Source organism: Mchenga conophoros, linkage group LG19, assembly GCF_057382185.1.
Source record: "Mchenga conophoros isolate Kocher_MC1m ecotype Shallow Benthic linkage group LG19, M_conophoros_male_GT1.1, whole genome shotgun sequence".
NCBI classification, from domain to species: Eukaryota; Metazoa; Chordata; class Actinopteri; order Cichliformes; family Cichlidae; genus Mchenga; species Mchenga conophoros.
The window spans coordinates 11,727,734-11,740,844 of record NC_140544.1 but is presented as its reverse complement, the minus strand read 5'-3'; the positions used below and the strand labels follow the sequence as shown (position 1 = coordinate 11,740,844).

At 44.3% G+C, this 13,111-nt stretch overlaps 1 protein-coding gene across 1 annotated transcript in view; it reads left to right on the top strand.

The window, feature by feature from the left end:
- Window positions 1-13,111, top strand: part of LOC146551812 (connector enhancer of kinase suppressor of ras 3-like) — a 42,978-nt gene that overhangs the window by 1,335 nt on the left and 28,532 nt on the right. The gene's annotated exons all lie outside the window — the stretch shown is intronic.

Sequence of the window (13,111 nt, the reverse complement as noted above, 5' to 3'; positions counted from 1 at the left end):
GTGGATGGAGTAGTTGCAGAGATGCCAAACTCAGAAACTGAAGTTTGTGGTCATCAGTCAGGAAAAAGAAGCGCAGGCTCTTCGTGATGGGATCAAAGCGTCTGTCTTTGTTCTGAAGGACATTTGGAAACTTTTTTCATATACTGATTTGTAAGTTTAAGCTAACTTCTGTATTTTTATGGAAGTGTAACAGTTAGTAGGCGGTGGTGTATTAACTGCTGAATGAGGCGTGCCTGCTAGTGCGCATCGATAGTTGGGGGTTAAAGGGGATTGTCAGGGGTTAGTTTCCATGTGTGCTGTGAAAAGAGCCTGACCGGGCATTTGTGGATGGAGGATTAGTTGTGTATATGGGCCCCACTACTGTCAGTGACCTGAAAATCTGACTCAGCAGTTGTCTCTGTAGGTCCCAGCTACTGGATTTGCAGACTCCTGCAAACACATCAGAAGGGAAGAACTGAGTGAAATGCACTGACGCGCTCAGGGAAGTGCTCCCTGCTGAAGCTGGTGCATGAAAAACGGTTGATGAAGTTTTGTTTTTATACTTGAGAGGCTTCCAGGGTCACTGCTCTGGCTTTGCTGAATCACATTTGCACAGAGGTGCTGTCGTCGGTGTAGACAACAATAACTTTGCAAGCAGGTGGATCTGCATTTAAGCAGTCAGAGCTGCAAAAAAATGAAGCGTTGTGATATTGCACTTCTTCCTTTGGTCATTTAAACCTCTCCCTGGGTTGGCTGTGCTCATGCGCCAACATTTTCTTTGTTAAAGAAAAGCAAAGAGCCTTTTTAAAGGAGGGCCAAAAGCCACCACCAGTTTTCACAGAGAAGAAAAGGCCTCTTTCGGTCCTCAGTGACCGCTGCACCGTCCACAGCCATAACACAGCACGTAACCACTCGTGTTGTTTGACTGAAGGAAACCTTGTGTAATCTTTTCATACCAAAGCCAAACGGCGTCAAACTGAAGGAAAGCGCACACCCGGAGCGGGGTCACGGCCGCTTGTTGACCATTCGCACCAACACCGAACACGGCTGTTTGCAGAGTTGCTGTGCGTGTGACAGAAGCCAAATGAAAGTCTCAGGAAGCACTCTGTGCAGACCTTTACTCCCGTTTGCCTCGGGCTGTTTCCCCGAGCTGGACAGGGGCTGCTCTTGTGTATTGAAGCTGTTGTTAAACACCTCCATTGTTGCAGCGGATCAAGTGGTCGCTGGTGGATGTTTATTGTCACTCTTGATCCCTTTCAATTCAAACATTGTTGTTGTTGTTTTCTATGTGTGGGGACTGGAAATGTCCTGAAGCACATTTGCTTCACCACAAGATCTCCCAGCTGGACCTGCAGTGCTCTGTGACTGGTATGCCATATGTCATGTGTGGGATTACGTCCTCCGGGGAACTGACCGCACTTTCCTGAGAACACACCATGTTTTCAGTAAATGCATTTTTAGCTCATTGTGATGATTTTGAAATTAAGGCTTAGACATGCTGCTAGTCATTTTCCAAATATAGTCTTGAATACACAACAGCAGTGTTTTAATGGTGAGGGTGGCATTCAATATATACAAACACCTGAATAGGATGTAATTCAGATTTTTCTTTTCCACCTTGCAGCTGCTGGGAGGAATCAGTGTATCTGTAAATACAGTCTTACTGTGTGGCTTTTTGCTTTTTTGCTTTTGCAATACAGCCGAAATGTCCTGCAGTGTTTTCCATAAATGTATCCTGGCTTATCAAATTTCAAAGCTCTGTGTCTGTAAAGCAGGTTGGACATGTAAACTTCAGTGATGGACTTATTTTACCAAGCTTTGCTCATCTACTCAATAGTAGGTAGAAGAGTAGCAGCAAGTGTGTGTTGATCCAATTTTTTTCCACTTCCAATCCGATCCAGAACCCAAAAATCTGATAACCAGGTTACATTAGTAAGATGTAAATCCTCACTGTGTGGAACAGACCGAGACCAATTCTTTTATGCCTCAGCTCAGCTTCCTTAGCTTCATTCACCTAAATTTCATTACCGGTAGTCTCATTTCAGCTCAGCGTGAGCGTCATTAGGTTGCTGTTAATTGCGTTCACGCTGGTTTGTCCTTTACATCCTCTCAGTCTGAGTGCGCATCCTTTACCTGCTCCTCACACACACTTATCGAGTGTGGATTGGAGCAGACAGGAGACAGCTGAAGTGAAATCAAGTCCAGCAAGAGCTTCCAAAGAAGTGGCGAAGCGAACACAAACCAAGCGAGACCAAGACAGTGAAAGCATCGTCGCTGTGGGAGCTTTTCAGGTGCGTCCGTTCACTTCGACCACAGTGGGTGTAGCTGCAGTGAAACACCACCAACTTAATACTTGGATATCTTATCCAAATATCAGATCAACACGTCCTTAATGACAAGCATGTGCAAGCACTGTTCTGTCTCCCACCAAAGGGCTGAGATGTCGGTTATCTTGTCAGAAAGGTGACAAACGTGCTCAATGTGCTTTTGTCTTTCACCAAATTCGAACCTGGGAAAAATAAAAGGATTGTTGAGTAGCTTCACTGACGGGTGCCTTCAGCAACCTTATCTCTGGAGAGGATAGGAAGGTGAGGGCAATGATGGCTCATGATCCTTATCTGACTGAAACAGAGTTCCTATATGGGAGCAAGAACAGACATTGTCCAGACACCTCACCCTTATTAAGGCATCCTTTACCCCTGTTTTAGTGCCGGCTCTATCAGGAAAGTAGAGTCTATGTTTGGATAGCCACCACAAGCATCATTAATCCATTTTTAGCAAGCCTTACGCTGGAGCAACTGTGTGTATATGCATCAGGAGAACAAGTGTCAGATTAATCCAAACATATTCTGTAAGCTGCAGAAATCTGTCTGCTCCGTCTAACGACCTCACTCAGAAAAGGAAGTAACAGGATGGGATGATGTATTCAAGTGAAACTGTTTAATTCCCGTAAAGTCCAGCCTTTGTTTTTTAACACTTTCTGCATCTTTAAGTTTAACCTGTTGAGTTCTAGTGATGCGCGCATAACAATGTTTCTTTAGAAAAGAGTTTAGGGGAAGTGCTGTAAGAGGATTCCCCCTGGGGAGAGGTTACTCAAAGGCACTGCTGTGGTTTTGTTGCTGTCATGGCCTCTGTGGCCTTTTTGTCACATGAATCCCAGCCTGACAGCATCAGGAGCTCCAACATGGGGGAACACAGTCAGCGTCGGGGTTTTTCACACTCTGATTTGGTCTGAATAAAAGGCAGCTGCATAAATAAAACCTTAAAAATGACTTTCCTCCGCAGCTTCACCAGCAGCCGGCACATTGTGTTTACACGGTATACTTTCTTGCGTATGGCGCTTTATAGGTCAAATGATTGTTATCAGCACACTGATATCAGTTTGCATTTGCATGTAGAGCACATTATAACTAATTCTCACAATGTCAGCAGAGAGGAGCCCGAGTTTGATCCCACGTCCAAGCTAACCCGAAGCTACACCAGTTTGCTTTTCATTCAAATCTAAAATGTGCATTGCAAATCTCCCTGATGAGCTCAGCTTAGTCGGACCTGCAAGCTGTTTGGCCTCAGTCTGCCCTAAGAGCATTGGCCTGTGAAGTGCCATGCTTAAGTCACGGGACTGAAAGCAACAACCTGAGGTGACGCAGCAGGCCAGTGTGTATTTAGGCGTCACATGTTGACCGACCTCTCGTGCAGGGATGTGAAATGCTCCCGTGCACTCGCTGGTATGTGTCACGATTGTTCCCGGTGATGTCTGTAAATGCTACCGGACCTGTGTGCGCTGGTGCAGGAGGGAAAAGGAAGTGTGTGCCTGGGTTGATATTGTTATCAAAGCACCGCTAATGCATTTATGCTCAAATAAACTCCGAACATGAGAGGAATGTAAGTGCTGTGATTTTTTTTTTTTTTTTTTTTTTTTTTTTTTTTTTTTTTCCCTCTCCCTCCTGCTAAACCAAACCAGCGGCTCTGTGAATGAGCAGTCCAAACAGGTCACACATGTCCTTTGTTGCATTTGGGGCCACCAGTTGCTTTTAACGGATTTAAAAATGCCACAGCCTGTCAGGTCGGTCCCCCTCGCTGACCAAATACACACAAAGCTCTTTCATCCTGCCACCTGCTTACACTCTAATGGAGTGTAATGTCATTATGATTATAAAGTGATCTGTAGTTTTATGAACTGTCGCCTACTTTGGGGTTTAGCCGGGCACTTGGGCGAGCGCCAGATCTGTGCATGTTCAGACTAGTCCTCCGTGGAGGCTGAATTCCTGTCTAGCTGTTCCCACAGGATAAAATTGTCATTCCTGTGGGAAATACATTCTTGTGACTAAGCTTTAATTTGCTTACTATCTTTTTTCTGATCCACTGTTGTTTATATATGCACAACAGAGGTGCTAGTATCACCACGCACATTTTTTTAGGTCTCCGTGCTCGTGTTTGTGTTTTCACTCGCCTGTGATGGTTTTTTTTTTAATTTGTCAGCTCTCATTCACTGGTTACGCAAGAGAGCGGCGATAGATGAGGCAGCATTAATGGGCCAGTCTGTGTTTTTAAAGCATTAATGAGCCCCACTATCTGCGTGGCTTCATGGGCTCTGAATGGGTTGATGAACAAAAGGTTCCTCGAAAAACACAAAGTCTTTGTGTTTGTTTATTCGTAATTTTCAGGTCAGATTTCTATTGTTCTATTAAGAAAAGCTCATAATCAGGTGACAAACCTCTGTTTTCGTTTTATCGTGGCTGAAAGTCTCCTCAGGAGTCTTCAAAACATTCCACAAACACATGCTAGTGAAGTCATACATGTTGCACCAGCTGACGAGGACTTTAGTTTCACTTGACGCTGCACATTTTCCCCGGGCTTCCCTATCCCAGAATGGGGGGAAAAACAACTATTTTTGTCACCCAACAGTCATCATACTTCTAACTCATCCTCTTGTGTCCAGTCCACATACTGAACTAACCATTGTTTTTTGTCTGAGACACAAACTCGGAGCGTTGTACAAAAGATTTTAGAGCAAATGTTGGTTCGACTGTTTGGACAGGGAGTGGCGGCTCCTCTTTGAGAGATTTGTGGACCCGAAGAAACAATCAGGGGAGATTCTGTTGATCCTCCCTTTTGTTTCCAGTGGTGCAGCCTACCTGGGAAAACTCTGTCACGTGACCTTCCTCTCTGTTTGTATATGACAACCTATTCCAGCTGTTTCCAGTCAACAGCACATTTATTATTTGTAGGAACAACTCTTTCTGTGAGGAAGATGCACGGCAGGTGCTGGCAAGACTCGAAACAAAGCTCACCGGTTAAGTAGCGTGTGAGTGTGTGTGAGTGTGTGTAAGCTATCATTTATTTCATACAGCAAGAAAACAGAATGTAGGGACAGCAAAGCCAGGACAGCACAGATCACATGCTGTGTGTTCGTGCGTCACGGGTGCCCTGTCCTGGCCTGTGGGTGACACACTGTCATTCAGTGCTATCTTTTCATTGAAGATGACTCACCCTCCCTCTCCCTCACCCCTTGCAGCAGGAAGAACAGGATCAGCTGCCCACTGCCTGTAGGCTGCCTAGTGATGTCTTGCGTTGCATAATTTGTTGAAGTTCTCCTTTCTGTCATAAAGAGAATATTAGTCACGATTAATCCTTTATTTTTAATTGATTTATGGGAAAGCCGATCGCTTCTAATCATGCTTATGTTTCTGTTTCTATTTAAAACGTGTGCCTGCCTGTAACGTCAGACAGACAAATGATGCTCTCGGTCTTTTCGTGTCCTCTTCCACTGACCTGGCCATGAGCCAGGTTTCTCCCTCCCTCAAAACCCTCCCAAATCTCCCACCCTCCACTGTCGCCGACCTCTTCCCACTTCCCCTGTCACTATAGTAACCTTAACTTTATTTACAGCCTCGGCCAGTCTGGTTGTGGCTGAGGGGGCTGACCACCAGCAGCACTTTGCACTGCCGCAGTAAAACGCTGTGCTGTGGAGGGTTGTGGACCTCCAGCTTGTCGGGGCCAGAGATGAACCTCCTGTCAGCTTAGATCGAGTAAACGCTCAGCTTGGCTTTGCAGCAAAGTCGATCTTTTTACTGCTTTGCCCTGTGATAGATTTATGTCAATTAGCAGGTTCTTATCCAAAGATGCTTTCGTCGATCCAAAATTAGGATTGGACTACATTCAACCACATGAGCCACTGGAGCAATATGAAGATATCTTTAGTTTAATTAAAGGCCTCTTTCTGTCTGTCTGTCTGTTTCAGAAAGCATTGTCATGCAACAGAACAGCACAATGGATGCAAAGTTAAATTTGTCTCTGCTAGAAAATATGCCCACATGCAGCGTCAGGAGGACGTCTAGCACAGTATTCCCATGGCAAACTAAATCAGTGGGACTCATTTCCTCCCCCAAACATGGCTCATCTTTATTGTGGTTTCCATAGGCAGCTATTATGGCGCTGGTAAATTGGTCTGTAATCAGCATGGAGGGCCACCCTGGTCATACACCGTACATGTAATGGGAAAACACTAAACCGAGTTCCCTGTTTTTTGCCTGTGTCTTAGTGCATTTGGCTTTGAAGCCGTGTTTCAGGCCTGCTCTGGATGCAGTGTTTTAAAAGTGTTCATTTACAGCTTCTGTCTCTGACATTTGTTCCCTCACGTTTGCCTCTTTCTCTCCATCACTGTCTCTTTGCAGAACACAACAGTCTTTAATTATAGATTTTTTCTTGGGACAGTGATGCTTAGGTTGTAACAAAGTGAGTGTTTTTGAAGTCGCGTTGACACGAAAACAGCGCTTCACGGAGTGAGCGTCCTCGTTTCTGTCTGATTGATCACCTGCTGCGATCAAAACTACAACACTCCGCTCTTAAATGATAAAATCGGCAATTGTGTTGTGACTTTAAAGCTTTGTGACTATGTTTTGATGTTTGTCAACAGGTTAAGCACAACAATATGAGCCTTGGTGGGGCCAGGAAGACGAAATATTGTGGTGGGCGGAGAGGCAGGAACAGGAGAGAGGTGGGGGCGGCTTGAGATATTTCTGAGGTCTTTGTTGCTTTCTTTAGAACGTGTTTATCCTGCGGTAACGAGCTGCAGCGTGGCCAGGCGGCCGACTGGAGAGCGATGGGTATTTATGTTGGCCTGAGAGGTTATTGCTCCAACTCCTTCGCTTACCTGCGTAAACTATTACCTCGTATCTTTTTCTCAAGAGACAAGCAGTTTATCTGCTTTTATAAGCCTGATGAACCTTCTGCCATGCACCCATATTTATTTATTGATTGATTTTGCACCCTTGTTCATTAGCATAGCTCCAAAAGAAATCACCCAGGACAGAAACGCATGTAGCTGATTACTCACAGGAACAAGACGCAGATTTTGTTGCTCCAAATGGTTTTTGTTGCAAACCCAGCAAACAAACAGCAGACTGGGCCAAAACGGATCCCAGCATGAGGACAGGCAGACAGATATGAACACGTTTTCCATGTACGGTGGAGTTACAGTCAGATCGTTTCTTACAAAGCAAGAAAATATTTATGAGATTATTGCAACGACAAAAAAATGAAACGCATGAGTCTGTGGCACAGCCACACGACGTCTTTTCCACGCACACAGACCTGAGCCTTATTAGAATGATAGAAAACTCTTTCCTGATTTATCATCTACTACATTCTGTCTCATGTGTTGCATGATGAATTTAAGGTATCTGGGCTGACGCAGTCCGGTGTCCTCATTCTAAACCTGTGACGTGAGCAGTTTGGTGTGCAGCCCGTTACTTCTGCAGGATAAGAAATGAGCTCTAGAACCAGCGTTTTGTTCATTAATCAATAAAAAGGTCACATAAAATGATTCCTGAACACAAATTTGATCCTCCTAGAAAGTCTCGTGACTTACAAACAACTGCAAAAGTGCATCTAGCAAACATTTGATTAGCTAACTTTTCTGACACGAGCACGATTAAAGATGTCTTGCATGCACTGAAAATTAAAACAGTGTAATACAGCTGAAACACACTGCAATAATACAGGATAGCTTATTGACTCAGAAAGTTGTTGAACACAAGAATGGAGACTTCCATGTTGCTGCCTGTCCTACATGTTCATAATAATGACTGATGGGAAAAATCCACCAATCAGTGACTGCTTACTGTCCTTTCTTAATCACTTAAATATTGCAGAGTAAATCACCAACAGATAATGAACCTGGCCATTCACAGATAGCCAGTCTATTCATCCAATTGCCTGAGCTTAATCGGAATAATCAGGATTAACTGGATAGTCCCCGTCACTTCTCAAAGCTTCAGATCTAAGATGTCTAATCTAATCTAAACCCAAAAATGATGTTCAGCGCAGGTGCAGGTGTAGCTCACTCAAACTGCCCAAGAATCCCTAATATTACCTGCATATAGGCCTACTGTATGCAGCTGTTAGAGGTTCCACGTGTGGCGTTGAGTAACCGTATACAAGGAAGGAATTTTTAGGTTTAAACTCGGTGACCCAGTCAGTTTCAGAGTCTTATCCCACGCCTCTAAATTGGGCAACAAGTGTTTTTGTTGCTGCAGGTTTACAAAGACTCTCGTACTCATGCGCCCGCAGCAGTGTGCTTATCTCTTTGCCCTGTTTCTTGTTCTCTTCTGTCTTCTGATGTCATTGTGACCAGAAGTCATCACATAACAGCCCGACCAAAAATACCTCTCCAAACCTCCTCTTCTCCTCCGCCCAGACCTCCATCACCTCCAGACCTTAGTCGATATTAACTGAGCTGTCCAACATCCTCCTTCCCTTCCAGCTCATTCAACCTTAGAAATCTAAAAAGGTAGCAGTCACGTGACTCGGTCTGCTGTGCTAGAGGTGAGGATTAACTGAACCTAAGGGGGCTGGCACTCGTGCTCGCTGAATGCGCTTCAGCCACGACAGCCCCCTGAACTCTGACCCTTCAGCTCTCATCAGTCATCGTCCATCACCCGGTAAGAGACAGGGCTGCTTTTGTCTTCTGTGGAGGGGCCAGCCTCAGCTGCTTTTCTCCCTTACGAAGCACACTTGGGACATGTAGCTGCCAGTTTGTAGTTGTCTGTCTTTAAGATTAGGGTACATAAAGTGAAACACTCTGTTAGCTGGAGGAAGTGATGATAAGATTAAAGCATGGATTATACCGGCTTGTATAATCGATGCTATCAGAAGATAGGAAATCCCAGGAATGAATTAGCCTGTGAGGTTTTAGCACTGAAGGAAAACGTGCATCTAATATATATTCAGATTAATATTATTATTTATATTAATATTAACATTTTGTACTGTCTGCAGAAGAAGAGACAACAGGCGCAATAGAGATGGAGATCATTGTGTAACTTCTATCCCCAGCTCCCAGTGTGTGTACAGGCTTTGTTGTTGTCCTGTGAAGTCATGCATTACAGGATAGCTTAGCTGTGTAGTCGAGAGGAGCTTTTTCTTTCTTTTTAATTACTGCACGGCCTGGTCCTGCCAGAGACCATTGTGCCAAAGCGCTGCAAGTTCCCACAATGGAGCTGCTCTGCAGAGAACAATGAATCAAATTCCTGACCGTTCCCCACAGGTTCAGAGGCCCGGCTGACAAATAAAGACAGCGGAGTTACAGTGGCTTAGCTATTCTACACCCAGTAGCTTTCCCAGTGGCCACCCCTGTGGGGATACTGGTTTATGTGTGTGTGTGTGTGTGTGTGTGTGTCTGTTACATGGTGGCAAGTGCTCCCACTGGGAGCACAGGGAGGGGTTGAAAGATGGGGGAGGGAGATTGTTTGTTTCTTTCTGTTGGGGGAGAAAGACTGCGTGCTCTTTTACTAATGTAATCAAACCCCTGAGAACGAAAAGTTGGCAACCAAAAGCTGCACTGAAGAGCATTATGGATCTGAACTGATCTGTTTTTTTTTTCCTTGGGACAAAGATGTGAACTTGTTTCAGAAATCCTGTTCAATCCTGTTTGCTGTTGTTTAATGTTGTTCATCACAAATACAGAGTCCTGGGCTCTTTTGTGCTTTAGACAAAAAAACAGCCAATTGTTGAGATTAGGATAAGAATAAACTAACCTTTTGCAAAAGGATGTGCTCTGTTTATATTGCCAGAACTGTGTGCTTACACAGGCTTTAAGTAGGCTGCAGAGCTTAAAGGCCACTAGGCGGGTCTAGTTCCATTTATGTTGTCCAGATTGTCCAGCTCTTGTCCTGCTGTCCTGAAGGTTTATCCATTGTACTGCTAAACCTTTGCTGCTAACCTGTTTGGCACATAATCACTGTTTACCGAAACAGTGTGTGGTGGTGAGACCCCACATTGAACAGCAGGTGCCACATTAGGCACAGCTAGATCCCCTAACCTCTAACCTCTAACCCTGGCATTTGTCAGTCATCTTCTGCACTGTCAGTGATTACAGTCTGTCTTCTCCATTCTTCCTTTTTAAACTCTTTGTGACACTGGTACTCTCACACCTTCTCTCTGATTGTTCCCGGATGAACAGAATCAACTTTTTGGGATTTCCTTACCTGGATGATCGAGCCTCTGTGGGCTGGGAATGAAGCACTTATTTGCAGACTCAGGATGAAGGAGTTCTTAGTGCTGCGAGATTTTGGTTCAGATTTTGAAATGTGAGAACTTTGACAAGCAAACTCAGTTTACTTTTAGAAAAGTGAGATTTATTATTTCACAGCTTAAGCTAAAGTATTCAGAATGCTAAGTTAGCCTGCAAAATGCATTTACACTGATATGAAGTGGAAAACAGCAGATTGTCACATCTCACACTGGACAACTTTGAGCTAAAGAATGATGAAGCACGAACCAGCTGTCAAAATGCACACAGTAATTTAGACTTTTTGATGATGTAAATAGAAGGAGGTAAGTGATTGTCTGGTGTTTTGGTGCTTTGCTTCCCGGTTTACATGCACTCGCTCTGGTTTGAGGACATTTGCCAAGCGGTTCTCAGAGTCCATAAACCTCCACAGCATTTCATCCTGTGCAGGCTTTTCAAAAGCATTCACACACTCCTCCCCTCTGCTTCCCCCTTTACTCAATTCACAATAACGTGACACTCTATCTCTTTTACTGGTTTCTCTGCCCTTTAATGAAAATTGATAGTCTCGCACACACATACACACGCCCTAACAGCCATTGATTGAGGCACAATAAATGTTTTATAAGCCTCACTGTTTTTATTTTTTTAAGTGTCAGAGGGGGGAAATGTCCCCTTTCTGTATTTAGCACAAATAAAAACATTTTAAACCTAAGCCAGAACATCACGGAGTGATTTTCCTGATGCCTACAGCTCTAACTTCTAGGAAAATTCTTGCCAAAGAATGAAAGTGAAAACAAGCTAAAGGAGAGGATAGCCCCTCATCAGTTAGTCAATCAATTAATTCCAGAGTGTTTTCTGATATCTACTCTGTGTTTTTCAAACAGTTAAGATCCTGCAATTGGAGCCCCTTCAACTCTTTTTGTAGCCTAAACCACAACTTTCCCTTGTTGGTGGAAGGACGGTGGCACCATTCCACAGGAAATGCCTTTTTAACACAGCAGGAAAGGGAGACTTTGCCCCGTCCAGACCCACGACTTTGTTTTCATCTAATCGCATTAAGTGACTGGCCCTGTGTTTGTGCTTGGCTTGTGTTCATGTCAGTGTGGGCTCAGGCCAGTGCTCAGCCCCTTTCCTACAATGCGAAGTGGATTCCCTCGCAGAACACCGGCCAGTCGAGGGTTAAGCCTAAAAATTCTCTGAAAGGCTTGCCTAAGATTAGCATGCCGAGGAATGAGAAAAATGTAATGAGCCTAACTGGACCTGACTTGTATGGAGGCTAATGGTTAACGAGTCGTGATGGATTTTCTCTGTGATTCAGTGGAGACGACTTGAGCTCTCACACATGGATTATATTTTCTGAAGGATTAAAATTGCTGTCAGAGGGAACTTTGATACCATAATGAGGTTTTAATGTGTCTGAAAGGTGCTCTTTTATAGGCATGTGAACAGAAAGATTCGCTCTAAAGTCGAATGCTACCATGAAACATGCAATAGGTGTTAAAGAGTTTGACATAACTTAAAAAAAAACATCATGAGAAGTGATTATAAAAATGTCCTGAGGTCTCCTGACAGTATTTACCTCATGGGAACTCTGTGGCTGCAGAGCTCGCTGAGTCACCTGACGACAGTCGTCTGATTGGTGGCTGGAACTTTTTAAACTGAGCCCTGCCCACAACACCAAAATGGTTTAATTTCAGTCTGAGTCCATAACTCTGAAAATATGTTTTATGGCTTTTTTAAACTGTTGTGCTTGTATTCATGCTTTAATGCGTTTTAATGCAGAATGCATGCTACAAGTATTTGCATGCAATTCAGTATTGTTTGGTCAGGAGTGACTGTCACATGCACACCTTTGTCTTTGCTTTATGCAAACTCTCGGCAACAGGTGCACGAACTGAGCCCCACAGGGACATAAACATATGAGGTGCCATTTAAAGACAAAAGCAACCACAGAATAAACCCACAGGACTTCACTCATACCTCTACGTTTGATAAGGACCCATCTGCAGATGTCGCACGTGGCCAGGCTAAAATTGTCAAGTCGCTTTTGAACTTGGATGCCCCACTTAAAATATATCACCTAATCATGCACCACGCTAAGTAATGTCAGTTGTGCTTCGTGCATGTGCTGAGGTCTGAAAGAGTGGGAGAGTCTTGCAGCTGACGGGTCTTTCAGAGGGAATCGGGGCGCAGGGCCATGTAGCTGCAGCTGCCGCCTCTGTGTACGCTCTTTGATGGCGAGAGGCGATGGCGTTTACTTCCACACCCACAGCTACACACACTCACAAAATACACAAAGGCTCATTTTCTCCTCTGTTGTTTGAACTTTACTTTCTGGTCCCCTGAGGGGTGCATTGCATGCATAGGGAGGGCATGTTTTGTGCATTTGTTTATTATAATGCACAGCTTTGAAATCATATGCAGTGTGAGAGGAGGCTGTGTGAGCTGCATCCTTGTAAGTTCAGTGACTGTAGCAGTTGGTGTCACAGTCCAAGTCATTTGTTAGTGGAGTTTGGAATAGAAGCAAGGGGACACCCATGATGCGGACACACTTATTGCAAACACCCACACCCACATAGACCTAACATGCATACACACAAATACAGCCACCCATTGTTT